General features: G+C 42.7%; 1 pseudogene; it reads right to left on the reverse strand.

The window, feature by feature from the left end:
• Positions 1–21599: 21599 nt before the first annotated feature.
• LOC124970692 (uncharacterized) lies at positions 21600–23774 on the reverse strand (annotated as a pseudogene).
• Positions 23775–26860: the final 3086 nt, after the last annotated feature.

Here is a 26860-nt window from a genome sequence, read left to right on the forward strand (position 1 = left end):
AGACACCGGGGGGGGGAGAACAATGATGAGGATCCTTCCCCATCATTGATGGGAGCCCCAATTTTACCTGCCTGGGCCTTGGGCAGAGGAGGAGAAGGAGGGGAATGCACCTATCAGTATTGACCCTTCTCCTCCAGTGATTTGTATAACTGGAAGGCCCAGAACCCCCCTTTCTCTGAGGATCCCAGGGGTTAAACTGATTTGTTTGAGTCCATTTTGCATACCCATAGTCCCACCTGGGATGACTGTGAGCAGCTCCTCAGAACTCTATTCACAACAGAAGAGCATGTGCGAATCCTCACAGAAGCAAGGAAGAACTTTCTTGGGGACAATGGAAGACCGACCACCCTACCGAACCTGATGATCACTTTCCCCTTGAACAAACGTGAGTGGGATTTTGGGACACCTGCAGGTAGGGAGTGCCTATGAGTCTACAGCCAGACTCTTATGGCCGGTCTCTGAGTGGCAGCTTGCAGCCCTACCAATTAGGCTAAGGTAAAAGCTGTGCTGCAAGGGGAAAATGAAAGTCTGGCCACTTTCCTTGAATGATTGTATGATGCCTTTAGACAATATATTCCCTTAGATCCTATGGCAGAGGAGAATCAATCCACTGTAATTATGTCCTTTATAAATCAGTCTGCCCCAGATATTAGGAAAAAGCTCTATAATCAAGAGGGACTAGGAGGAATGACTATTCGGGATCTTATGATGGTAGCAGAACATGTGTTCAATACTCGAGAGACCCCTGAGGAGTGGGAGGACAGAATCAGGAAAGAGGACCAGGAATTACAAGAAAGAATGAGAAGGGAAGATAGCACCAGAGTAAGGAGAGCAGGAGACAACAGAAGGAAATGGCAAAGATATTGTTGGCTGGGGTGAGAGGGGACGGGAGACAAGGTTTCGGGAGGATTGATCCTAGCCGCCCTCGGCAGGATTGGGCTAAGCTGAATCAAGAGCAGTGTGCATACTGCAAGGAGTATGGGCACTGGAGGTGGGAGTGCCCCAAATTACAGATGTGGGAGAAGCCAGGAGATAAAACAGGTGGTGATGCCCAAGTCCTCCTGGCATGGATGGACAGTGACTAGAGGAAATGGGGCTCAGAACACTTCCTGAGTCTTGGATAACCATATTTGTGGAGTGGAAGCCAGTGGGACTTATGGTGGATACCGGAGCACATTATTCAGTTCTCAATAAGCACACTGGACCCTTGTCCCAGAGGATTAGGCTGGTTCAAGGAGCCACAGGATCTAATGTCTATTGTTGGAGTACCAAGCGACAGGTGGATCTGGGTAGACACCAGGTAACCCCTTGCTTCCTGGTCATCCCTGAATGTCTGGCTCCTCTTTGGGGATGGGACATGCTAAACAAAGTGCAGGCCCACATTCACTTTGAGCCAGATGGCATCAAAGTCACAGGTGGCCAAGGTCAACCCCTCCACGTTTTGATCATGTCTATTGCAGATGAATTTTGCCTGTTCTCCCTCAGGGAACTCCTGCTTCAGGCTAAGTGGCCCCCGAGATGAACTATTGGGTAGAGACCTTCCTGCAGGCATGTGTGCAAGTAGCAGGAGTAGGGCTAGTTGCACATCGATCCCTGGTGGTAGGGGAACTTAAAACAACTGTGTAGCCAGTCCAGGTTTGGCATTACCCGATGTCTGCTGAGGCATGTAGAGGAATTGCGCCCTGCATCTGTCAACTCAGGGAGGCGAGAATATTGAGGCCCTTCCGCTCAGCTTGGAACACCCCACTCCTACCTGTCAGAAAACCAGGGGGAAAAGATTATAGGCCGGTACAGGATCTGAGAAAGGTGAATGAGAATGTTGTAGACATCCACCCTACAGTTCCCAAAACTTATAACCTGCTGAGTCACCTGCCCCTGGCACATGTTTGGTATACCACGCCAGGTTTGAAGGATGCTTTCTTTAGCATAGTACTGGCACCCAGCAGCCAACTCATCTTTCCATTTGAGTGGCAAGATGAAGATGCAGGAACCTCTGGGCAGTTTACTTGGACCAGACTCCCGCAAGACTTCAAGAATTCCCCCACCCTTTTTAATGAAGCTTTGAGTGAGGACTTGAACACCTTCTGGCAGAACCATAGCTCTGTCACTCAACTGCTCATAGCAGCCCCATCCAAGATTGAGTGCTGAAGGGCAATGGAGGATCTCCTACAGGAACTTGGGAGGCTTGGCTATCAGGCCAGTTCAAGGAAAGCTCAGATATGCAGGCAGACTGTTACTTACCTAGGGTACAAGCTAAAGGAAGGAACTAGGTTGTTGATGAAGGCCATGAAGGAGACCATCCTGAGACTCCTGGTCCCCACCTTGGCCCGAGAAGTCCAAGAATTTCTGGGAACCACCGGCTATTGCTGCTTGTGGACCTTAGGGTATGCGGAGTTGGTTAAACTCTTGTATGAGGCCACGAAGGACAGGACCCCAGGGTCTGGGGGCCAGGACAACAGCAAGCATTCGAGGGGCTTAAGACCACCCTCCTAGAGGCCCAAGCACTGGCACTACCAGACCCCTTGAAGCCCTTCAACCTCTTTGTAGATGAGAGGAAGGAAATAGTGAAGGGAGTGTTGATGCAGCACTTAGGGCCATGGATGCGCCCTGTAGCCTACTTGTCCAAAAGGCTAGAACTGGTAGTAGCAGGTTGGCCCCCAGGTTTGTGAATCATAGCAGCAGTCACCTTAATGGTAAAGGATGCTGACAAGCTCACCTTTGGTCAGCACTTGAAGGTGGTAGCACCTCATGCCATTGACAGGATCTTGAAGCACCCCCCCGGTAGATGGATGACAAATGCCCAACTGACTCACTACCAGAGGCTCCTGATGGACTCTCCTTGGATCATATTTCCCGAATCAGCCTCCTTGAACCCAGCCACCCTGCTGCTGACACCAGATCTGGAGGCCCCTCTACATGACTGCCAAGAGATGATGGCCAAAGTAACTCAGGTGCGCCCCGACCTGCGAGACTCTGCTCTCCCCAACAGTGAATTGATCTGGTACATGGATGGGAGTAGCTTTGTTCAGAATGGAGTGCGCTGGGAGGGTGTGACAGTAGTGAATGAAGAAGGAACTGTTATCTGGAGTGCCTCCCTGCCACCAGGGACTTTGGCACAAGAGACCGAGTTGGTCGCACTAGCCAAAACCCTTGAAAGGGCAGAAGGGAAGCAAGTGACTGTCTACACTAATAGCTGCTATGCCTTTGGAACTATGCACGTGCATGGGGCCATCTATCGGGAGTGAGGTTTCATTCCTGCAGAAGGGAGAGAACTGTGCAACCTGGATGAGATCCAGAGGTTGATGGCAGCAGTACAAAAGCCCTGGGCTGTTGCGGTCATGCACGTTTCTGGCCACCAGTTTGTCTGGACCCCAGAAGCTGAAGGGAATCGAGGACTAGATGAAGCATCTAGACAAGTGGCCGGAGTTTCTGCAACTTTGGCTCTGACCCTGCTGGTTCCTGAGCTTCTGCGACTACCACTGCTACCCAACTACACCCCTGAAGACCTAAAATGGATTCACCACCACCAGAGTGCAGGACCAGGTCCACAAGTTTGGTATCGTGACCCCAAAGGTTGACTTATCCTGCCATCAGAACTGGGACAGTTTCTCCTCACCAAGCTGCATCAATCCAGCCATCTGGGAAGAAGAAAGCTCCTGACCCTCCTTGAAATGGCCCACCTCTTATTCCTGCATCTGACAGCCCAGATCCAGCAATTCATGGATCAGTGTGGTAGGTGCGAGGCTATGAAACCCAGTAGGAAGGGACCCTTACATACAGGTACCAGGGTATGGGGAAGGACACTGGGACAGAACTGGGAAGTGGATTTCACTGAAGTCAAGCCCGGGAGGGATGGTTACAAATACTTGTTAGTTATAGTGGTACCTTCTTGGGGTGGGTGGAGGCTTTCTCCACTAAGAAGGAAACAGCTCAAGTAGTAGCCAAGGCCTTGCTCAAAGAGATCATACCTAGGTATGGGGTTCCTGAGATGTTAGGGTCTGATAATGGACCAGCTTTCATCAGTAAAGGCCTGCAAGGACTAGCCCAGGCTGTGGGGACCAATTGGAATTTGCATGGTGAATACAATCCCCAGAGCTCAGGGAAGGTAGAAAGGATGAATCGGACTTTAAAGGAGACCTTGTCCAAATTGGCAATCCAGACTGGAGGGGACTGGGTGACCCTCTGCCTTATGCCATCTTCAGGACTTGGAACTCACCCTATGTGCATGGATTGACTCCCTTCGAAATTCTATATGGGACTCCACCTCCCACAATTGTCCATATATTACCAGACCAGGATTCTGATGTGGTGCCAAATTATTTAGCCAGTTTGAAGTCTTTATACGAAGTGCAGTGTGAAATCTGGCCCCAGGTATGCTCACTTTATGAGGCCCATGACCCTCCAAGTCCAGAACATGGCATCGTTCAAGGGGACTGGGTAAAGAGACACCGAGCCCACACCTTGGAGGGATGTTGGAAAGTGCCTTACATGGTTGTCCTGGTTACTCCCACTGCTGTTAAGGTTGACTGTATCGGACCCTGGGTGCATCACTCACACCTACGCTGTGCGGGCATTGAGGAACAGAAAGAGGCAGAATAGTGAACAGCGCGGGGACACCCAGACAACCCCTTGATGTTGAGCTTCTGGAGGAAGGATGTGGGTGACCCAGCTGTTCCTAGTGACCGCCTGACTCCCTGCTTGCATAAAAGTCAATCTGCACACTCCATTCAAAGCAACTTGGAAAATGCTCCAGGTAGTGGCCCTTTCCTTCGTAACTCTAAGTACTGTGCTGATTCAAGGAAACCCCCACCTTCTGTAGAATCAAACCTGGATGATCATCAATGTGGAAAGCAGAGAGGTAGCCAATATCATCTCCTCAAAATTAGTCCCTGAAGGAACTTTGTTCCCTGACTTCCATGTGGACTTATGTGTCCTTGTGGGGGATGCATGGAATCCCTTGGACCAGGAACCCTTCCTGGGGTATGGATGTCAAATCCCCGAGAGTTGTAGAAATACCAGAAGCCTAGGGTTCTACATCTGTCCTGCTCACTTGTGAGACAGAAAGCAAATTGCAAAATGCACAGGTCATGAAAGCACCTACTGTAAAGCATTGGGATGTGAATCTACTGCGAAGATCACATGGAACCCCCCCATCACTGGTGACCTAATCTCAGTGGAAAGGGGTGGAAACATGCAAGAAGTGGGATGAGGTTACTGCAAACACAACAGTAAAATAGTGGGCTGTGGGCCATGCTATAACAGACCAGTTAGGATATTCTGCCTTCCTGTTAGCTACCCCAGGGGTATGCTGCAATCCATTAGTCATGCAGTTTACCCCCATGGGAAAGAAGGTGAACTGGGAGGCTGGAAGAACCTGGGGACTAAGACTTTGCTGCAGTGGGTACGATCCTGGACTAATTTTCACAATCAAGCTAGTCCAGAGACCCCTGAGCAAAAAACAGCATTGGGTCCCAACCAGGTACTTAACTTGAGCAGACAATCTGTTCAGCAAACCAGCATCCCAAAACTGAGCCTAACAAATTTCTCAGCCACATTTCCTGGTGCAAAGATGTTGCTACCAGAATCTGTCACTTTTCTGGCAGACCCTCAAAGACACCTCTTCTGAAGCAGTCCTACTTAGTCCTAAATAGCTCTAATCCCAATATGACTAAATTCTGTTGGCTGTGTTACGATGCAGTCCGACCATATTATGAAGGCATAGCAACTGTAGGAAACTATTCCTCTTCCCACAGCTCTGCTCAATGTCGCTGGCAATCAAAAGGTACCCTAACCTTACAACAAGTCACTGGACAAGGGCTCTGTATAGGCCATATCCCTGAATCTCATCAGTCCTTATGCAACCAAACTGTGCCACTGGGTGATTTAAGTCAATATCTAATTCCCCAGCAGAACGCTTGGTTTGCCTGTTCTACAGGACTCACACCATGTGCCCATACAGAGGTGATCAATGACTTCTGGGGTTCTTGTGTTCTTGTTAGGTTGGTCCCAAGGCTGTTGTACCATTCAGATGAGGACTTCTATTAACAACTAAGAGGGAACCCCCTGAGGACCAAGAGGGAACCTCTTATGGCCCTAACCCTATGTATGATTCTGGGTATGGGACTCATAGGAGCTGGAACAGGAACAGCTTCCTTAATAACTCAGAACCAACATTACTCTAGTTTAATAGCAGCTATTGATCTAGATATTGAGAGGCTAGAAAACTCCATTTCTCACCTTCAAGAGTCTCTCACTGTCCTAGATGAAGTAGTGATGCAAAACAGGAGGGGGTTAGATTTGATTTTCCTACAGCAAGGAGGATTATGTGTGGCCCTAGGTGAAGCATGTTGCTTTTATGTTGACCATTTGGGAGTAGTTAAAGAATCTATGGCTAAAGTTAGAGAAGGAAAAACAAAATGAAAGAAGGAATGGGAGGCACAACAAGGCTGGTTTGAATCATGGTTTAATTCCTCCCCTTGGTTGACCACCTTGATTTCTACCTTACTGGGGGAGCTTATTATTTTATACTTACTCCTAACCTTTGGCCCTTGCATTCTAAATAAGTTAATATCTTTTGTCAAGGACCATGTAAGCACGATCCAACTGATGGTGCTAAGGCAACAATACGAGACAGTACAAGCCCCAGAGGATGGATACACGCAATGCCCAAATGAGCATGATTCCTCATTATGAACAACCAAAGTGGGGAATGTTGAGAATGAGGTGACATCTGTGCAGCCATGTTGTATGAACAAGCCATTTCGGGAACTGACCTGTAAACCTCCCCCCCCAGGAAAGGGCATGCAAGCACTAAGGAAGGAGGAACTATCTTAACCACCAGGATACAGGCAGGTGCTACCCTCAAGATTCAATACAGGACAAACAGGACATATTGGGCTGCCGGGGTTTATCAAGGCTGTTAATAGATATCTGTCTGAGAAATGGGCAGCTGCCCGGAAACCTTATCTATCAAGGATGGAATGGAGGGCCTAGTCCTGACTCATCTGCTGCATAGTTCACCCCCTCCCTCCTCCCTTCTTCTTCAAGGACCATTCAGTTTTGGCAGGACCAAAGGAGATATAAATAAATTGGTGGGACCCAACCAAAAGAGAACAAATGTTTAGCTGTTCGAATGCTAACCCATAATGTACAGGTCTTTGTATGTGAATGATTGGAAATTTCTTAAATAGAGTGCTTTCTTATCCTTCAGGGTCGCTCCCCACTCAGCCATTGTAGTGGTCTGAGAGGTTGGTCATGGTCCAGGTTCGAGCTTGAGTTGAATAAAATCTCATTGTGTGACTTGCATTACCATGTGTGCACTTTGACTTTCTGGGGATCGGTCAATATTGAACCCCAATACCACAAATGTCTTGGTCTGAGTTTCCAAGGTGCCCTTCAACTCACATCTTGTTTCAGAAATATCTGACCAATTTGTCTTGAAATGAGGTTCATATTCTTGACTTGACAACTGCCTGTCTGAGAAGAGGCTCCCTATTACAATGCCAAGGGTCCTTTTCATAGCCCCTGGAAAGGGTGCAGACTACAGTCCATGGTCACAGAACCTGGCACTAAGATGTTCCAAAAATGTGAGTGTGATGTATCAAACAAGTGCATGATAGATATGTGAAGAGCAGTATTGCAGATCATAATATCATACTGACAGATGCATCATGCTGAAAAAGAGGAATGGTACAAATTTCAAAGATGAATATTAAAAAATCAAGAGCTAAGGACTTTCTGTGGGAACTAAAAATGGAAGAGTGTTGGAAATGAAAAACTAACTTCAGTGAACAGACACTAAAGAAAAAGCTCTCATTGCTAATTATCTTCCCAAATATAGCATGACATCCTTCAATTTCAAAATACTATAGAAAACAGCATGAAGGATTTGACAGATCATTTGGTAAGTCAAGATAACTACTGACAATAACTCATCTTGAAGGGACTTGAATGTCCTTGAAAATATATGGCTAATTCCTGTTGCTTACAATGGACATCAGATAACATATATGCTTATTTAGCATTTCTGGAACATGACATTTGAGGAAAGGCTTTCCTGTTACAAAGGCACCTGCACCCAACACCTAAGTTTACAGAAGTGCAAATTTTGAAATACAGCAATGAATGATGGCTCCTGAAATAAAGAGTGCACCACATCATCAGAGATTTAAATGAAGTAATCACTTGCTGAAATAAAAAATGAAGATGCAATATGGTTGAATCCTGAATTTTAAAAACAGAAAATTTTAAAAAGGAATTAAACATGTGATGGGAGTCATTGGCAATGAAACCCAGATCCTAAAGCATTTATAAAATACAAAATACTTTTTTTTTCTTTTAATTGGTTATGTAACACTACAAAGTTGTGGCATACCTGATGTCTTGTATTTCATTCTTTAATTGTCCATTCTTTCAAATAGGTGTTCTTGTATGATGCCTTACCCTAAAAAGGACAATCAAAAGTTTCCATAGAACCATGATCAAAGTGAGAAAACCACTTAATAAACCCAATTCTGCAGGGCATGCCTTAAGAACATGCATAAAAATCAGCAAAGGTTTATGAAATGCTTCATTAAAGTTGAGACTTGATCTCCTATGACACTGGGAAGAATGTTCATAAATTCTCACTGTGGATCCTGAGTGACATCATTAGAAAGAGAGATAAGTACTCAGCACCAGTTCACTAAATTCTTTAAAGAAAATGTTATCTTCCCAATGCAAGCAGAACAGAATGAGAAAAGGCAGTGAGAAGAGAAGATCTCTTGTCATCAACTGTTTTCCAACTGACATTGAGGTTGACTTAGAACATGCCCAACATGTCTCAGTCCACTTCATTTGCCCAGAGACTGGGAATGTGTCCCTGAAGGCTATAAATTCCCAAATACTACTGCAGTTGACCTCTTGAATTTTATGTCATTAATTCCTGGTGAGCATCCTCCCTTCTTCAAGAACTTATTTATTTAATTCTCACATCAACATTTTCATGAGAATGAAAGCCTAACAGTTCCTGAGAGTTGCCTCATTTCCAGGAAGACCTACTCTTAAAACGTCAAGCTCACTGGGGAAGTATTGTGGACTCTTACTCCAGCCTTGTTCTGAAAACTCTCATCAAAATGAACTTCCACTTAAAATTACTACTTTTCAAACCATGATATATTCACTTGATTTACCATAGGAGAAAATGTTGAGATTGAGCCATATTGATAATCTGAAGATATTAGGTTTTTCAGGTAACTGGATCCTTTTTTAGTCTCCTGTGAAATATTTTACAGGTTAACCATACCAATGCAAAACCAAACACTTTCTAGCAAATTTTAATTTCACATTTGTAAACAATAAAACCAGAAAAATTAGTTGCATGTCATTTCCCACCATCTTAGGGGATGTCATAAGAGATAGATTTACCTATGTCCTTTTATGCATGAAAAATTTGTAGCTGAACTCTGAGCAGAGAAATTTTTAAGTGATCCACAGTGGCCTCTGGAAGAGAAGAGACAGGGAATGTTGTGCCCAAAGGCTTGAGACCCCACAAAGACCACCAGAGACCACAATCAATGCAAGCAACAAAGAGTCATTTATTAGCAAGTTCCAGCCTGGTCATCCGCGCCCTCGGAAACCGGTGATGCTAAGGGGCCCTGAGCCCTCGTTTAGCAGGGTTTATATAATGAAAGGCAAGCATTTATACAGTGTTCTTTCTAATTGGTTAACATATAAAATTGTAAAGCATGTTATCTTAAGTTCTGGGTCACCCGGACCTCCGAGAGGAGGGTTGTCATAAGCAAGGTTTGCTTTTGGGTCAGCCCCCTGGCCTTCAGAGATAAGATATGAGATGAAAATTCTTTGCCACTTTTATGAGGGGCTGAGGGCAGTTTGGGGAAGCCTGTGTTTATACATTCCTTGCCACTTTTATGAGGGGCTGAGGGCAGTTTGCAGAAGCCTGTGTTTATACAGGTGTGGGCTCCCTCTATATTTCATTCCCCCCTCCCCAAGAGCATTTAGAGAGCTAATCTTGGGTCTCTATTGTTTTAACCCTTGCTGCTGCTTTACAGGCTGATATTGGACCCTTAGCACCATTAGCTGTACTGTATTTATTCTATCCTTAACAAAAGCAATTAACTTATTGATTATACAATGTCCTATAGTTAAAGCTAGAAGCAACAATAATAGGGGTCCCACTATAGCGGACACCAGAGTAGTTAACCAAGGGTAAAATGGAACCAGGTTTCAAACCAGCTCTGACTAGCATCCCATTCTTTCTTTCTGTTTGGTAGTCCTTCTCTGACTTTTGCCATGTTATCCTTGGTTATTCAAGAGTGATCTATATAAAAACAACATTCTTCTCCTAGGGCAACACATAAGCCTACTTGTTGTAAAAATATTAAGTCCAAACCTCTTCTGTTTTGTAAGACCACTACAGCTAGGGAAGTTAAAGATTGTTCTAAATGAGAGATTGAATCTTCCAAATGCTCCATGTCCACATCTATCACTGCTCTTAGATTGGAGTAATGTTGGTTCTGAGTGACTAAGGAAGCTACTCCAGTTCCTAACCCTCTCATGCTAGCCACAAGCAGTAGACTAAGAGTTAGAGTGGTAATAGGTTTCCGTTTTTGTCAAATGGGGTTCTGTTTCAGGCCCCATCCTTGTTCAATCATAGTCATAAAACTCTGAATGCCCATGGTAAATTAACCACGGAAACAATCTGACTAGAACACATTAATCCTTTGACTGTTTTAGCACATTTCAGTGAACGAAGGAAGTGAGTCCAGAGGAGCAAACCCACCAGGTATCATTGTGGGGTATTATAAAAGAGTTTTCTGCCTCCGGTTGGATTCCACATGTTGAGTGACAGAGGGACCAGCTGGCATAGGGCACTGCTCCTAAACAGAGCCCTTGCCCTGACACTTGCTCTAGGGTTAGGGACTGTGTAGATCGCCAGCGGCAATCATGGAGCTTGGTGGAGATAGCAACATACTCTTGCACTGCTACTCTCTCATAATATGGGGGGACAGTGTCATAGCAGAGCCAGCAGGACCTGGTCAAAATAGGATAGGTGGCATTGAGCACCAGGAAGGACCAAGACAAAAGACTCAAAAGGGAATGAGCTTCCGTTTGAATTGGATCTACAATTGACTGTTCATGGGGTTGTTTAGTCCTTAAGTAGGGGACACTTAAGGAGAGGATGGTCAGTTGTGGGGTATTTGGGAAACTAGTAACTAATTTAATAATTTTTGGACCTTGGGGTGGGGGGGATAACCGGAATTCTTTGAGCCGTAGGGTGTAAAATTGGGTTAGGCTGAGTGAAAAGCTTTATAATCATCTGAACAGTGAACACCACCCCCAAATCAGGTCCCTCAGCATATAGGCGTAACCCCCATGATCGGGTTCTTATCCATTGTTTATCCTGCTTTCCCTTATCGTTGAAGGTGGTTAAGAGGGGGTTACACCTATTGTTACATGAAATGTTTTTTTTACCTCGCTTGACTTCAATTAAATCACGAGAGGCTTTTATCCAATAAGTCTACCCTGTAGTTTCACATCCTCATTTAGCACAGAAATAAGATTCTTCCCCTCCACATTCTCTCTGGTGAGAATAACCAGGACACATGTAGAAGGGGAGACGCCGAAGTTCCTCCCTCTCACGAGTATAAGCACAGTTAAATTTCCTTGTTCTCCCACTAACTGTATCTGTAAGGGCCCATTTACTTAGGTGTAATTCTTCATTAACACTAATAGTGCCTGTTCCCACAGAAAAAGCCCCATTTGCTAAGGTGCAAAGGTCTACTTGCAGTTCAGGCCACCATGTCCATAAAGGGTGGTATTAAGTCACAGTCAGGCTGGGAACTTTTGCTGCTGTGTTGGTAACTTCCCAGGTGATTTCATAAGGCTGATAGGGGCTAAAGTTGGTGACTCCAAAAACTGGAGCTACAGCTGTGGTTGTGGCCAGGACAAAAGAACAAAGCAAAAGCAAGACCATAGTCACAGTCTGTGGTGGCAAAACTTGATCTTTAGTGGGTTGTCCTTAGACCTGTCCACTCTCCACGTACAGTCATCTAGGGCAGGAAGTACAATGTCAGAAAGGGGTTCAGTCAGCTTGGTGTGGGTGTGATGAATCCAGGAGGCGATGCTGTCGACTTTGAGAGCGGTGGGTGTAGTCAAAATGACCATGTAGGGGCCCTTCCACCATGGTTCCAAGTTACTCTGTCTGTGTCACTTCACTAGGACACAATTACCCGGGTGGAAGTTGTAAGGAACATAAGGCAGGCCTGACTCGTACAGGCTTTTGAGCTTAGGCCAGACTTCTCTGTGGGCCCTCTGAAGGGCCTGGAGGGAAGATAAAAGTTCAAAATCATGTACATTTTCTTCTTCTAAAAGCCACTCAGTCAGATCTGGGAGTATTGGAGGTGGGGTCCCAAACATGATTTCATAAGGGGTGAGTCTCATCTTGTAGGGAGAATTACACACCCGATATAGGGCATAGGGAAGGAGGGCCACCCAGTTATTGCCAGTTTCCAGGGTTAATTTGGTTAAGGTCTCTTTTAAAGTTCTGTTCATTCCTTCTACCTGTCCTGAGCTTTGGGGTCGATAAGCACAATGTAGTTTCCAGTTTGCCCCAAGTACTGAAGCCAGCCCCTGACTTACCTGTGAAGTAAATGCTGGCCCGTCATCACACCCTATCATTATGAGAAATCCACACCTTGGCAGGAGGTCTTCTAAAATCTCTTTAGCCACTATCTGCGCTGTTTCTCGCTTGGTGAGAAATGCTTCGACCCATCCTGAAAAAGTATCTACAAAGACAAATACATATTTATACCCATATTTTCCAGGTTTTACTTCAGTGAAATCAACTTACCAATATGCCCCTGGCCTATCTTCCCTTAATCTATTTCCTGATTCACACTTGCTATATCCTGCATTTGTTAACATACAAACCCTGCAACTTTTCACAATCTGTTCTATCTTATTTTGCACACCTTTAATTCTAACTCCTGCTTGCAGCATCAAGTCCTGTAATTTTCTTGTCCCCATGTGGGTAGTCTGGTGGAGCCTGTGCAACACTTTCTGTCCCATAAGTTCTGGAAGTATTATCTGGTTTTCAGAGTCTTTCCACCATCCATCTAAGCATTGGGCTAGTGGTTGTTGGAGAATCCATGATAAGTCCTCTTCCGTGTAGGATGGGTCTTTTGGAAGGGTTCATGGGCCAGAGTCTGGGAGTTGAGCAACTGTAATCAAGTCTCTCAGGATGGCTATTTCACATGCCACCTTATCTGCTAAACAGTTGCCCCTGGATACTGGATCAGCTGTTTTTTGATGCCCAGGGCAATGTATGATAGACAATTTCTTGAGTAACCAGAGGGTTTCTATCAGGCACACAATTTCTCCCTTATTTTTAATAGATTTCCTTTCTGTGGTTAGCATTCCCCTTTCCCTATAAATAGCCCCATGAATATGGACAGTTGCAAAGGCATAATGGCTGTCCGTGTATACAGACTATTTTTTGTCTTTTCCCATTGTTAGAGCCTTAGTCATGACTATCAGTTCTGCCTTCTGGGCAGAGGTGCCTATTGGTAGGGGCTCAGCCCAAATCACCTCTGTCTCAGTTACTACTGCCGCACCCACATACCTTTGACCCTGATGTAGAAAGCTGCCCCCATCCGTGAACCATACTGCATCTGCATCGAGCAGTGGATGATCTTGAAGGTCTTATCTAAGCCCATGAACCTGGGCTAGGATTTCTGAGCAGTCATGTATGGGTGTGTCCAGGTCAGGGTCAGGCAGCAGTGTAGCAGGGTTGAGAGCTGAGGGTGCCTGAAAAATAACCCTGAGAGGGTTAAGCAATAGGCTCTGATAATGTGTGAGCCGAGCATTACTGAGCCATCAATCTGGAGGTTTTCTCAGGATTCCCTCAATAGCATGTGGAGTGATCACATGTAATTCTTGTCACATTGTCAATTTATCAGCATCTTTTACCATTAGGGATGTGGCAGCAATTATATGTAGGCATGGGGGCCAGTCCACAGCCACCAGATCCAGTTTTTTGACAGGTATGCTACTGTTCTCCTCCAGGGGCCTAGGTATTGAGTCAAGAATCCTTATGCTATCCCTTTACTTTCATTGATATAGAGAAAGAACAGTTTAATGACATCGGAAAGTCCCAGGGCTGGGGCTGAAAAGAGGGCATCCTTGATTTGTTGGAATGCTGCATCTGCTTCTATTGTCCAATTGAAAGGCTGTTTGTCTTTTGTGGCCTCATAGAGTGGTTTGGCTAATTTTGCAAACCCTGGAATCCAGAGTGGAAAGAAGCCAGTCGACCCGAGGAATTCCCTTACTTGGTGTGGAGACTGGGGCTTGGGATTCTTAGAACAGTCTCTTTTCGGGATTGAGTCAACCATCTTTTACCTCCCCTTAGAGCGGGGGCGTCTGGAATTCCATCCAGTGCTTGACAAAGATCCTCTGGAGGATGATTGCAAAGGCTCATCCTAAAAGGAATTGCTGGATGTTTTACTCCGAAGCATGGTGTTTTCTCTGATAATATATTACTCATTTCAGTCTGAATGGATTGCTTAAGGGGACGAAGGGAATACAACAAAAATTCCAGAAAATATTACCTACAATCTGAAAAACAATGGGTCTTTACCACTAACAAAATTAAAAATAATTTTGCAACCATACAATGAGTCCCTGAAAGCCTCTGGAGAAAATAGTTGTAGATCTGCCTTTGTCTCCAACAGGCTGGTTAAATTTTAACGATGGTTTTGTTCATGTGTGGTGGTGAGGTAAGAGAATAAGGTTTCATAACATTCCTTCCTTCCTACAAAGAATATGTCACCCCTATAATAAACGTTGGTACACAATTACAATTGGGACCGCTGCCCTCCTGTACCCCTTAACTCAGCAATTCAGATATTAACCAGATGGACCTAGTAGAGATAGTCACATAAGATTACTTGTCTATTGTTTTAACCACGAGAATATTAAGAATAGTTTTAGGTCACATAGAGTTTAGATATTAAGGAAGTAAATATTGTATCAGTTCACTGAGGCAGTTAGATATTCTTAAAACAATTGTGAATAGGTAAGGATAATCTGTAAGGTTACTGTTTTCTCATAATTTTCTGTTCCTTGTTAAAAACAATTTCTACCTATGCTTTGAAAGCTTCTTTAATATTAACCACAAGATTGTCATTATAGCCTGAAGAAAAATGTATATAAACCCAGCCTTCCCCAGAATAAAGTGGGGTTGATTGCACCAGAACTAGAGTCTGTGTCTTTCTTTCTCCATCCATCGCCGATGCTGTCTCCCCACACCCCATTTACCAGTGTGGAACCCATGGACTCCTGCTAGGGCTGGACCCTGGCAAGTGGCGCCCAACGTGGGGCCCTCTGGTAAACCCCCCATTTATTAATATTAATTTCTTTCCTTTTCGAGACAGCTAGGATCCTGCCTGGGGTGCCGCGGACCCCTCGGTAGAGAAGGCCGAGAAAGGATAGGCAGGGATAGACAGAACAGCTACCATGGGAGGTAGTGAAAGCAAAGAAAGAGCATTATTTATTGATATTGCTAAGCACTTATTAACTAAAAGAGGAACTCATGTAGGAACAGCTCAATTAGAAATATTTTTTCATTTTGTGCAAGAATGTGCCTCTTGGTTTCTTGATCAGGGAAACTTAGATGTTAAAACCTGGAAAAAGGTAGGCGATGCTATGCATGCGCATCATAGATTATATGGCAATGAAAGAGTCCCCGCCAATGCTTTTGCATTGTGGAATCTTTTTAGAGACTGTTTAGATCCTAGACATGAAAGTGAGCAGTTAAGTAAAGGATAAGATCACCAGACGAAATGTCAGAAAAGGAGCCTTTGCTGACAGCCTCGGTTAAAAAATACACAGAGGAAACTCAGAGTGAAAGTGAAAGTGAATCAGACGATGATGAAGACGGCAAAAGGGAGAAAGGTCTACCTGATCAGCTCTCCGTGTCTGATGAGGAGGACTTGGAAGAAGCCGCTTTCAGATATCATAATGAGAATCCACCTTTGGTGGCTCCTGTTGTGCCGGCCCTTCCTAAACCCCCAGATAAAGTAAAAAGGAAAGTCCAAAAGGTAGGATTTCTAGGTGCTGTTAGTTAGGCACAAAAACAGGGAGATGTTAGTATTTGTTGCCCTGTAGTATGGGCTATAGATGAGGGAGGAGAGCCTCATTGGGAGCCTCTCTCTCTTTTAAAATGTTAAAAGAACTAAAAGCAGCTGTAAAAGATTTAGGACCTACTTCCCCTTATACTCTGCAGCTAGTGGAGAATGCCCTTCTCCTGTGACTGTCCCTAAAGGCTATCATATTATAGTCATTGATTTACAAGATGGCTTCTTTACTATCCCTTTAGCTAAACTAGATAGATGGCATTTTGCTTTTAGCTTACCATTGCCTAACTTACAAAGGCCTTATCAAAGATTTCAATGGAAAGTATTACCTCAAGGAATGAAAAATAGTCCTACATTATGTCAAAAATTTGTAGATCAAGCTTTAATTAATTGTAGACAAAAGTATCCAGACTGCTATATGATTAACTATATGGATGATATATTGATTGCACATTCTCAAAGCCATTTGTTACAAATAATATTACAGGATTTGATTAAACATTTACACAGGTGGGGTGTGATAGTGGCTCCTGAAAAAATTCAACAGGAACCTCCTTATAATTATCTAGGAAGAACTATAAAAACAGATTGTGTCAGCTCGCAAAAGTTACAATTTGAAAAGACAAACTATTAATGTTAAATGGTTTTCAGAAATTATTGGGAGATATAAATTGGATTAGACCTTTTTTAAAACTCTCAACTAATGATTTAAAACCTTTGTTTGAAATACTAAAGGGTGATTCAGATCCTAACTCAAGTAGAATATTAACTAAAGAAGGAGAACAAGCCTTACAAATTGTTGAAACTGCAATTCAAAAACATTACTTACAACAAGTTAATTATAACTTGCCTTGGGTTTTTATTGTGCTAAAAACAAAACATACTCTAACAGGTTGTTTATGGCAAAATGATCCACTTGAATGGATACACTTACCAGTATCAGGAAAGAAAATATTAATGTCTTATCCTACTATGGTAGCTTCTTTGGTATTAAAGGCTAGATTTAGAAGTAAAGAATTGTTTGCTTGTGAAATGCATGAAATAATTATTCCTTACACAAGAGAACAATTTGACCAATTATTGCAAATTGATGATCAATGGGCTATTGCATTTCTAAATTTTACAGGAAAAATTTCTTTCCACTTGCCCAATAATCCTTTACTACGTTTTTTACTTCAAACAGAAATAATATTTCCTAAATGGTGCTCCTCAACTCCAATTAACAATGCTATGTTAATATTTATAAATGGGTCATCAAATGGAAAAGCAGTTACAGTAATTAATTCTCAACCCACAGTTCTATGGACAAAAGAAACTTCTGCACAAAAAACTGAATTAGAAGCAGTCATCTATGCTTTCAAGACTGTTGCTCAACCCTTTAACTTGTACACAGACTCACTATACATTGTTAAACTGTTTCCAACCATAGAAACAGCAATGCTCTCCTTTTCATCTAAAATTATACATAGGTTACAAGAATTTCAATATCTAATTCATAACAGAACTTCACATTTCTTTATAGGTCATATTCAGGGACATTCCGGATTACCTGGTCCCCTTGCTCAGGGGAATACCCATGCTGATCACTTAACTAAAATTTTTATTTTAACAGCTATAAAAGAAGCTATTATATCACACAAAAATCATCATCAAAATTCATCTGCCTTACAAAAACAATTTCATATTTCTAGAGAAGAAGCTAGAACTATTGTTAAAAATTGTCATGTTTGTCCTAAATTTATTCCTTCTCCACAGATGGGAGTTAATCCTCGAGGACTTTTACCTAATTTCTTATGGCAAATGGATGTAACTCATATATCAGAATTTGGAAAATTGTCTTATGTTCATGTTACAGTTGATACCTTTTCTCATGTTATTGTGACCTCAGCCAGAACTGGGGAAGCCTACCAGGATGTGATTCAACATTTATTCCTTTGTTTTTCTGTTTTAGGAATGCCTAAAAAATTAAAAACTGATAATGCTTTTGCTTATACATCAAAACCATTTAAAGATTTCTGTTCCAGGTTTAATATTTCTCATTCTACAGGAATTCCTTATAACCCACAAGGACAAGCAATAGTAGAAAGGAGCCACCAAAGATTAAAAATACAAATAAATAAGCTAGAGGAGGGAGAGCTTAAATACTCTTCCCCACATCATATTTTACAACATGCTTTATTTGTTTTAAATCATCTAAATACTGACAAGGAGGGAAATACTGCAATGATGAGACATTGGGAAAGTAAAAGGTCAAAACAAAGTTTAGTAAAATAAAAAGATTTATTAAGTGGTAAATGGATGTCTGCTAATCTCCGGTCGAGGCTATGCTTGTGTATTTCCACAGGATGCAGAATCACCTTTGTGGATTCCAGACAGATTAATATGTCACTACAATAAGCCCTATTCGAAGGAGAAAGAACAAAAAGTATTGGATCCTTTACTAATCCAATCAGATGGACGAAAACGGACTAGTATTTAAGATGAAAAAGTTGCGTCTTGCACAATCATCCGCAACTCGCAACTCAGACCTGCCGACTTGGGGACAAGTGAAATGCCTGACTGCCCCTGCTGAACACATGGTGAACAGCTCCGGAAAACCTAAAACCCCAGAGGCTTTGTTTTTTGCATTGATTGCTCTCATTTCGACTCAGGTACTGCCTATTCATGCTTATGATAATGAAGGGAAAGCTTACTGGACCTATTTTCCAAATCCTCCCTTACTGCATCCAACTACTTGGAGCAGATCTAATATTAAAGTATTTACTAATGAGCCTCAACTACTTGGAGGGATTGCAGATTGTTTAATACCACATAAAATAGCATTTACAATTACTTTTCATGGAATTACTGAAGAGACACCAATGTGCTTTAGTACAGATAATCTACATGTGCCATTTGGATATCTCCCTTTAAGTTATAGGACTTACATTACTGATTCTCCAGGAGAAGAAGACAACGAAAGAGATATATGGTCCCTAGAGATAACCTCACTTGGATATGCTAATTATAATGATACAAATATTTCAGTGGCTTTACCGCCTCCTTTTAAACCGTGTGACGACTTTAACAGTCGTAAAGACAGCTCTTGGAATCTACTCAATTTAGAAACAGATTTCCCAAAATGGTTTGAATGTGGTTTTCATCATACTGCACTACAGTTTAAGCCACAAGGCACTGCTACTACTATTACAGATTATTCTGTGTCTTCTCCTGATTTTGATTATAAACTTTGGTTAAAGATAAGATGAAATAAATTTTAATTTTCACCCTTTTCATACCAATGAGCCTATTCATAGATGGTTTACTCCTGGAGGGGTAACACCCATCTATCGGAGTGACCTTATAAATGGTAAATTCTCTTACTTTCCTGACTTGTATAAACTATTAGCAGCTACTAATATAGTATTACTACAAAGACCTAAGTTAAGTAAACCTAATGACTTTGCAGTACGTGCTTGTATAAATGCTCCTCATGCTATTCTTATGTCTACCATAAATAATTTCAATATCACTAAAAATAAGGAAGCTTATAACATTTATTGCCATGATTGTGTTCTTACTAATTGTATTAATTTAACCATGTCTAAAGATGTAAAGGTGTTTTTAATTGTATATCAGCCTAATTATGTTATATTGCCATGCTAAAGATGTAAAGGTGTTTTTAATTGTATATCAGCCTAATTATGTTATATTGCCACTTAATCTTACAGAATCTTGGTATGATGACCCAGGTGTTGAAATTTTAAAAAACAGTTAGTGACCTTTTAAGACCAAAAAGATTTGTTGCAGCTTTGATCCTAGGAATAACAGCTTTAATCAGTATAATCACTTCCTTAGCTCTCTCGACCACAGCGCTTGTACAGGAAATTCATACCGCTTCACATGTAAATGATTTATCTCATAATATCTCTGTGGCTTTAGCAGCACAAGAACAAATTGATAAAAAAATTAGAAACTAGAATTAATGCTCTTGAAGAAGCTATTCTCTTTATGGGAAATGAGATTCAAAATATTCAAACTAGAATGACCACTAGATGTCATGCTAACTATAAATGGATTTGTATTACTCCTTTAAAGGTTGATAATAATACTAATTGGGAACAAGTTAAAACTCACCTTAGAGGAGTTTGGAATAATACTAATATAGCACCAGATATCAATGCTTTACAACTACAAATAAGAATGTTGAGTCAGGCTCATCTCTCGGTTGTTCCAGCAGATAATTTGGCCTCCCAAATGTTTCATAATATAAAAACAACTATATTTAATAGTACATTCCTAAATACAATATTACAATATGACTTGATTGTAGTATGTATTTTATTTTAATTCTTTGTCTTCCAGTCGTCCTCCGAGTAATCCTCAGACTAGTCAAGAAAATAAAAATTAAAGAAGGCCTCTTCACTTTACAAAATAAGAAAGGGGGAGCTGCGGGGGCGTCCGGAATTCCATCCAGTGCTTGACAAAGATCCTCTGGAGGATTATTGCAAAGGATCATCCCAAAAGGAATTGCCGGATGTTTTGCTCCGAAGCATGGTGTTATCTCTGATAATATATTACTCATTTCAGTCTGAATGGATTGCTTAAGGGGATGAAGGGAATACAACAAAAATTCCAGAAAATATTACCTACAATCTGAAAAACAATGGGTCTTTACCACTAACAAAATTAAAAATAATTTTGCAACCATACAATGAGTCCCTGAAAGCCTCTGGAGAAGATAGTTGTGATCTGCCTTTGTCTCCAACAGGCTGGTTAAATTTTAACGATAGTTTTGTTCATGTGTGGTGGTGAGGTAAGAGAATAAGGTTTCATAACATTCCTTCCTTCCTACAAAGAATATGTCACCCCTATAACAAACGTTGGTACACAATTACAATTGGGACCGCTGCCCTCCTGTACCCCTTAACTCAGCAATTCAGATATTAACCAGATGGACCTAGTAGAGATAGTCACATGAGATTACTTGTCTATTGTTTTAATCATGAGAATATTAAGAAAAGTTTAAGGTCACATAGAGTTTAGATATTAAGGAAGTAAATATTGTATTAGTTCACCTAGGTAGTTAGTTATTCTTAAAACAATTGTGAATAGGTAAGGATAATCTGTAAGGTTACTGTTTTCTCATAATTTTCTGTTCCTTGTTAAAAACAATTTCTGCCTATGCTTTGAGAACTTCTTTAATATTAACCACAAGATTGTCATTATAGCCTGAAGAAAAATGTATATAAACCCAGCCTTCCCCAGAATAAAGTGGGGTTGATTGCACCAGAACTAGAGTCTGTGTCTTTCTTTCTCCATCCATCGCTGACGCTGTCTCCCCGCACCCCATTTACCGGTGTGGAACCCATGGACTCCTGCTAGCGCTGGACCCCAGCACCTTAGGAGATAGCCCAAGTATGTTACCTCAGGTCTGCAGATTTGAGCTTTCTTTGCTGACGCCTGATATCCCAAGGTGCCCAGTGTCTAGAGTAAATTTTCTATTCCTCGGATACATTCATCCCAGTTTTCTGCAGCTACAAGGAGATCATCTACATATTGTAACAAAGATAGGTTGGGATGATTTTGCCTGAACTCAGCCAAGTCCTCATGTAGAGCTTCGTCAAACAAGGTTGGAGAATTTTTGATTCCCTGCGGCAATCTTGTCCAGGTAAGTTGTACATTGATACCCTTATCAATGTCTGCCCATTCAAAGGCAAATAGCTCTTGGCTCTTTGGAGCTAGAGGCAACCTGAAAAAGGCATCTTTTAAATCCAGCACCATATACCATTGTCTGTAAGGAGGAAGTGCACTCAGAAGTGTATATGGATTAGGCACAGTAGGGCATATGTCCGCCACCCTTTTGTTTACTTCTCCTAGGTCCTGATCTGGGTGGTACTCGTTCGAGTTGGGCTTCCATATTGGAAGCAGGGGTGTGTTCCATGCCGACCGGCAAGGTCATAGTACTCCTTGGTTCAGCAGTCTCCTGATGTGGGGGGTTATTCCTGTTCAAGCTTCCCTGGTCATGGGGTACTGTTTAACCCTAATGGGGTTAGCTCCTGGTATTGTTTCTATATAGAGGGCGGGCTGATTTTTAGCTAACCCAATTCCCCCAGTCTCTGCCCAAGCATCTGGGAACCACTGTACCCAGTCTTCAATGTTTTTATCAGGGGGTTGTGGCTGCTGTTGTAACCGATATTCATCCTCCAAAGTAAGAGTTAGCATAGGTAACAATTTTCCTTGCCCTGTTACCTGGGTGCCTTCGGGGTGAAAATGATTTTGCGCCCCGATTTTGGTTAATAAATCTCTTCCCAACAAGGGATAGGGGCTGTCGGGTATGACTAAGAATGAGTGGGACACTTTTCCATTTCCTAAGTCCATTGTTCTTTTGGTTGTCCAAGGGCACTTTTTAATCCCCATATACCCTTGCACCCATGAGGTGCTTGTTGATATCTTTCCTTGAGGGTCAGTCAAAGCTGAATATTGAGCTCCTGTATCCACCAAAAACTGCACTGGAGTCCCCTCCACTTTCAGATTTACCCTAGGTTCAGGAAGGGGTTCCGAACCCCGTTGCCCCTAATCGTGCATTTCATCTTGGGTGATCAGGACCGATGGTCTCCTAGTCGTCCATTTACCATCTCTGGTTCTATGGTTTCTTTTTTTAGGGCAATCTTTAACCCAATGACCTTCCTCCTTACAGTAGGCCCACTGATTCTGACCCAGATCATGTACTCTGGAGTTCCCAGGTGGTGGTCGATTACTCAGGAGTCTGTTTCCTTCATTTTCTGCTCTCCCTCCCTGCACTAGAATTGCTAATGCTTTGGTCATCTCCCTAGCAGCCCTAAGCTGCTTTTCCTCTGGTGCATGTCTGTTATTGAATACCCGCTGGGCTATTCTCATTAAGTCTTGAATACTTTTCCCTTCTAAATCCTCTATTTTTTATAACTTATGCCTTATGTCCGGTGCTGCCTGGTTAACAATACTCATTACTACTGTTGCCTGATTCTTGGGTGACTCTAGATTCATAGGAGTATACTGTCTAAATGCCTCCATTAATCTTTCTAAATAAGCTGAGGGTGATTCCTGTCTTTCTTGCATGACTGAATTCACCTTGGCCAAATTAATGGGCTTACGAGCTGCTGACCGGAGACCCCCCATTAGAGTCTGGTGATAAATCCGGAGCCTCTCCCTACCTTCAGCCGTATTGTAGTCCCATTCATCTTGTGGAGGCCTGGACAAGAGAAAAGAAGCATTAATTAAGTCAGCGTTTTACAGTGGGTTGCTCATTGTCCCCTGGGACCAACTTTCTGGCTTCCATCTGGATTCTTTCATGCTCCTCGGTTGTGAACAGAATCTGGGGTAGCTGCTGACAGTTATCCCAAGTAGGCTGATGAGTGAACATGACACTATCTAAAAGGGAAATCAAATCTTTAGGGTTGTCGGAAAACTTAGCATTTTGATTTTTCCAATTATATAAATATCTTGTAGAGAAGGGCCAATATTGAAGCCGGGGATTGCCAGCGTTGTCTGGCGACCCAGTTTCTCAGAGCGGCAGAGCGATTGTGGAATCTGGAGCTTGTCGTTGGGAGGGGCAGGCTGCCTGCTGAACTTGGCCTTGCGTTCTCCTTGCCAGCCCTCCCGAGCCAGTTCTTTCTTCTTCATTTCTGACTGGGGCAGCTTTTGTCTCTTCTGCAGCCTCCTGTCCTGGGTCCTGAGGAGGAATAGGGGCTTGCATATAAGGAGGGGGGTTAAAGAGAAGGGGGTCTGGATCTTCCTCTGGGAGAATAGGATGAGGAGTTGTGTGCTTTTCTGATGAATCTAACTTCTTTAAGGCAAGAATCTTAGTTGTGGGGGAGGGTGGTGGCGGTAGGAAGGGAAAAAGCCAGGTTGGAGGGTTATTATCTACCAAGTTTTCCCAGGTTAAAATGTATGGAATTTGATCTGGGTGGCCAGTTTTCCCTGATTGGAAGATTTTTTCTTTGACCTTTCAGATAGTTGGAAGGTGGAAGTTTCCCTCTGGGGGCCATCCCAGTTGGAAGGTGGGACAATCCAACCTGCAAAAGGTTACAAGTTTTTTTTTTATTGATTTCAACAGACAAATTACGTGCTCTGGCTTGAATCTCCCCAAAATGGCTGACCACAATAGCCAAAGGGGTACTTTGAGTTTGGCCCATCTCTACAACAATTAGATATCCAACTATCGAGAGGAGGAGAGATGTAAAGGTTAGATAAAAAAGAAACTGGGCCAGATGATGCCGATGTGGGTTGGAGATGTCGTTAAAGCAGAGAGCCGCAACTGGATGATTATCTGGTTGAAAACCTGTTCCCTCTATAATTCCAAAAGGATGAAATGAATTTGACCATTGATTAGTATTTCTCCTTTCTATCAGGAGATCTATAGACCTGTTTTCCTCCAGATTGGAGATGAGAAATTTAAGAATGAGGAACGTGGGGAATAATAACAGACTAACACCATGAAGAACTTAATAGAAGGCAAGAGTAAAGACCATACAGTACAGTACACAAACAGACAGACATGTAGCACGCTAAATCAAAAATTGGCTAGCTGGTACTTTGTCAACAAAAACAATCAATTTCCGATTGTGACAGAGAGTCGTCCAGATGCAACACAAAGGCTGCCCAGATGTGACAAAGAGTCACCGGTAAAAGATTGCCAGATGCGACAAAAAGCCGCCCGATGCAACATAAAGTTGCCAGATGCGACAAAAGTCACCCGATGGGTCAAGGGGACATGTCCAGAGACCCTGCTGGGGTCCTATAGTGTGTCCACCAGGACTTTGTCAGCCCAGAACCAGTACCTGCAGGCAATCCAGACCAGAAAACATGTGACAATGCCTTACCGGCCGAAGGTGTCACTTATGACTCTATGACCAGGTGTCTGGGTGGGCTTTGGGCATCCTGGGCAAGCCCCCATATGTTGTGACCAAAGACTCGAAACCCCACAAAGATCACCAGAGACCACGATCAATGCAAGTAACAAAGAGTCATTTATTAGCAAGCTTGAGCCTGGTCCTCTACGCCCTCGAAAACCGGTGATGCTAAGAGGCCCCAAGCACTCATTAGCAGTGTTTATATAATGAAAGGCAAGCAGTTATACAGTGTTCTTTCTAATTGGTTAACATAAACAATTGTAAAGCATGTTATCTTAAGTTCTGGGTCACCCTGACCTCCGAGAGGAGGGTTGTCATTAGCAAGGTTTGCTCTTGGGTCAGGCCCCCTGGCCTTCACAGATAAGAGATGAAAAATTCTTTGCCACTTTCAGGAGGGGCTGGGGGCAGTTTGGGGAAGCCTGTGTTTATACATTCTTTGCTACTTTTACGAGAGGGGCTGAGGGCAGTTTGGGGAAGCCTGTGTTTATACAGGTGCAGGCTCCCTCTATCTTTTAATACAAATTTTTTAAAGCAGGGAATTTATCAAGCTGCTATTCTCCAGATTAAACTTGTCTGTAATGGTAATTTTAAACTTATGTAGAGTAAATTTTATTGGGGATTTATTTCTATCATTTAATGTTCTATTATAGGATAGGGTATATGTAAATTTTGTTACTTATTACACTGAGAAAATTTTAAGTGTAAATGTATTTCTAAAGGTTAGAGCCTGATTTGTTTAAAGGTTAATATTGTGAAACATAAAAACATTTTGCCACACAAAAGGAAAGTTAAAAGCTCTCAGCATTTCTTTAATTCATAATTTAGATATAATTTTAAATTGTGTTAACTAATGTTCATATAGACCCAGGAGTCAATATATGTAAACTGCTTAAAATGACATTTAAAAAGAATGTAATGCGCAGTAGCAAAAATGTGACAACAGTGATTAAGATTAGGGTCTCTGACCTCATAACTTTGGACAGTGGACTTCCTTGAGAGCTACACAGAGCTCCTAACATTGCACTTTGCTGCTCTACCATCTTAGATCTACAGGCTCAACTTGATTCCTTGGCCGCTGTTGTCCTGCAAAATCGTTGTGGTTTGGATCTGCTAATGGCAAAGGAAGGAAGGCTTTGCCTGTTCCTTGGTGATAAGTGCTGTTTCCATGCCAACTACTCTGGCATTGTACAAGATAAAATCAAAAACATACAAGAAGGTCTGAAATATCATAGGAGTGAGCTCCACTCTAATTTCCTCTGGACTAGGTTACATGGGTAACTCCCCTACCTCCTCCTGCTTAGGGGACCGCTAATCACCATTATCCTTGTGTTCACCTTTGGGCCTTGCATAATCAATAAGCTTGTCCATTTACTGAAAAGCCAGGCTAAGTCTGTACAGCTCATGGTGGTCCTACAGCATTATACCGCCCTTCATAATGATGGTTGGGAGCCCTATAGGATCATGGATCACTTGTATCAGGACACTGGGTCTAAGTGTCTCTCCCTTAAGCCCTGCTCCTCCTGAGGGACCCACCTGAAGTGCTAAGGTGGTAGTCAAAGATGGGTAAGATTCATGGGGAGCTCATACCAACCTAAGACAGGAAATGAGGGCTAGAGCCTCATTGTCCAATGACGGGTAAGGATGTTGCTCTGCCATGGACAACCTAAGACAGGCACACCTTCGAGTAAGGCGGGCCCCAAAACTGCTAGGGTGAGTTGCCTAATGGGTAAGACCCTCCCAGGGGCAAACTAAGACAGACACAACCTTAATATAAAATAAAAAAGGGGGATGTGTTGGGACTAATGACACTTTAACTAACTCAGGCTGACTCCTTACTTCCTGGTGAGTGAGCAGGAT

Source organism: Sciurus carolinensis, chromosome 18 (genome assembly GCF_902686445.1).
Source record: "Sciurus carolinensis chromosome 18, mSciCar1.2, whole genome shotgun sequence".
NCBI lineage: Eukaryota > Metazoa > Chordata > Mammalia > Rodentia > Sciuridae > Sciurus > Sciurus carolinensis.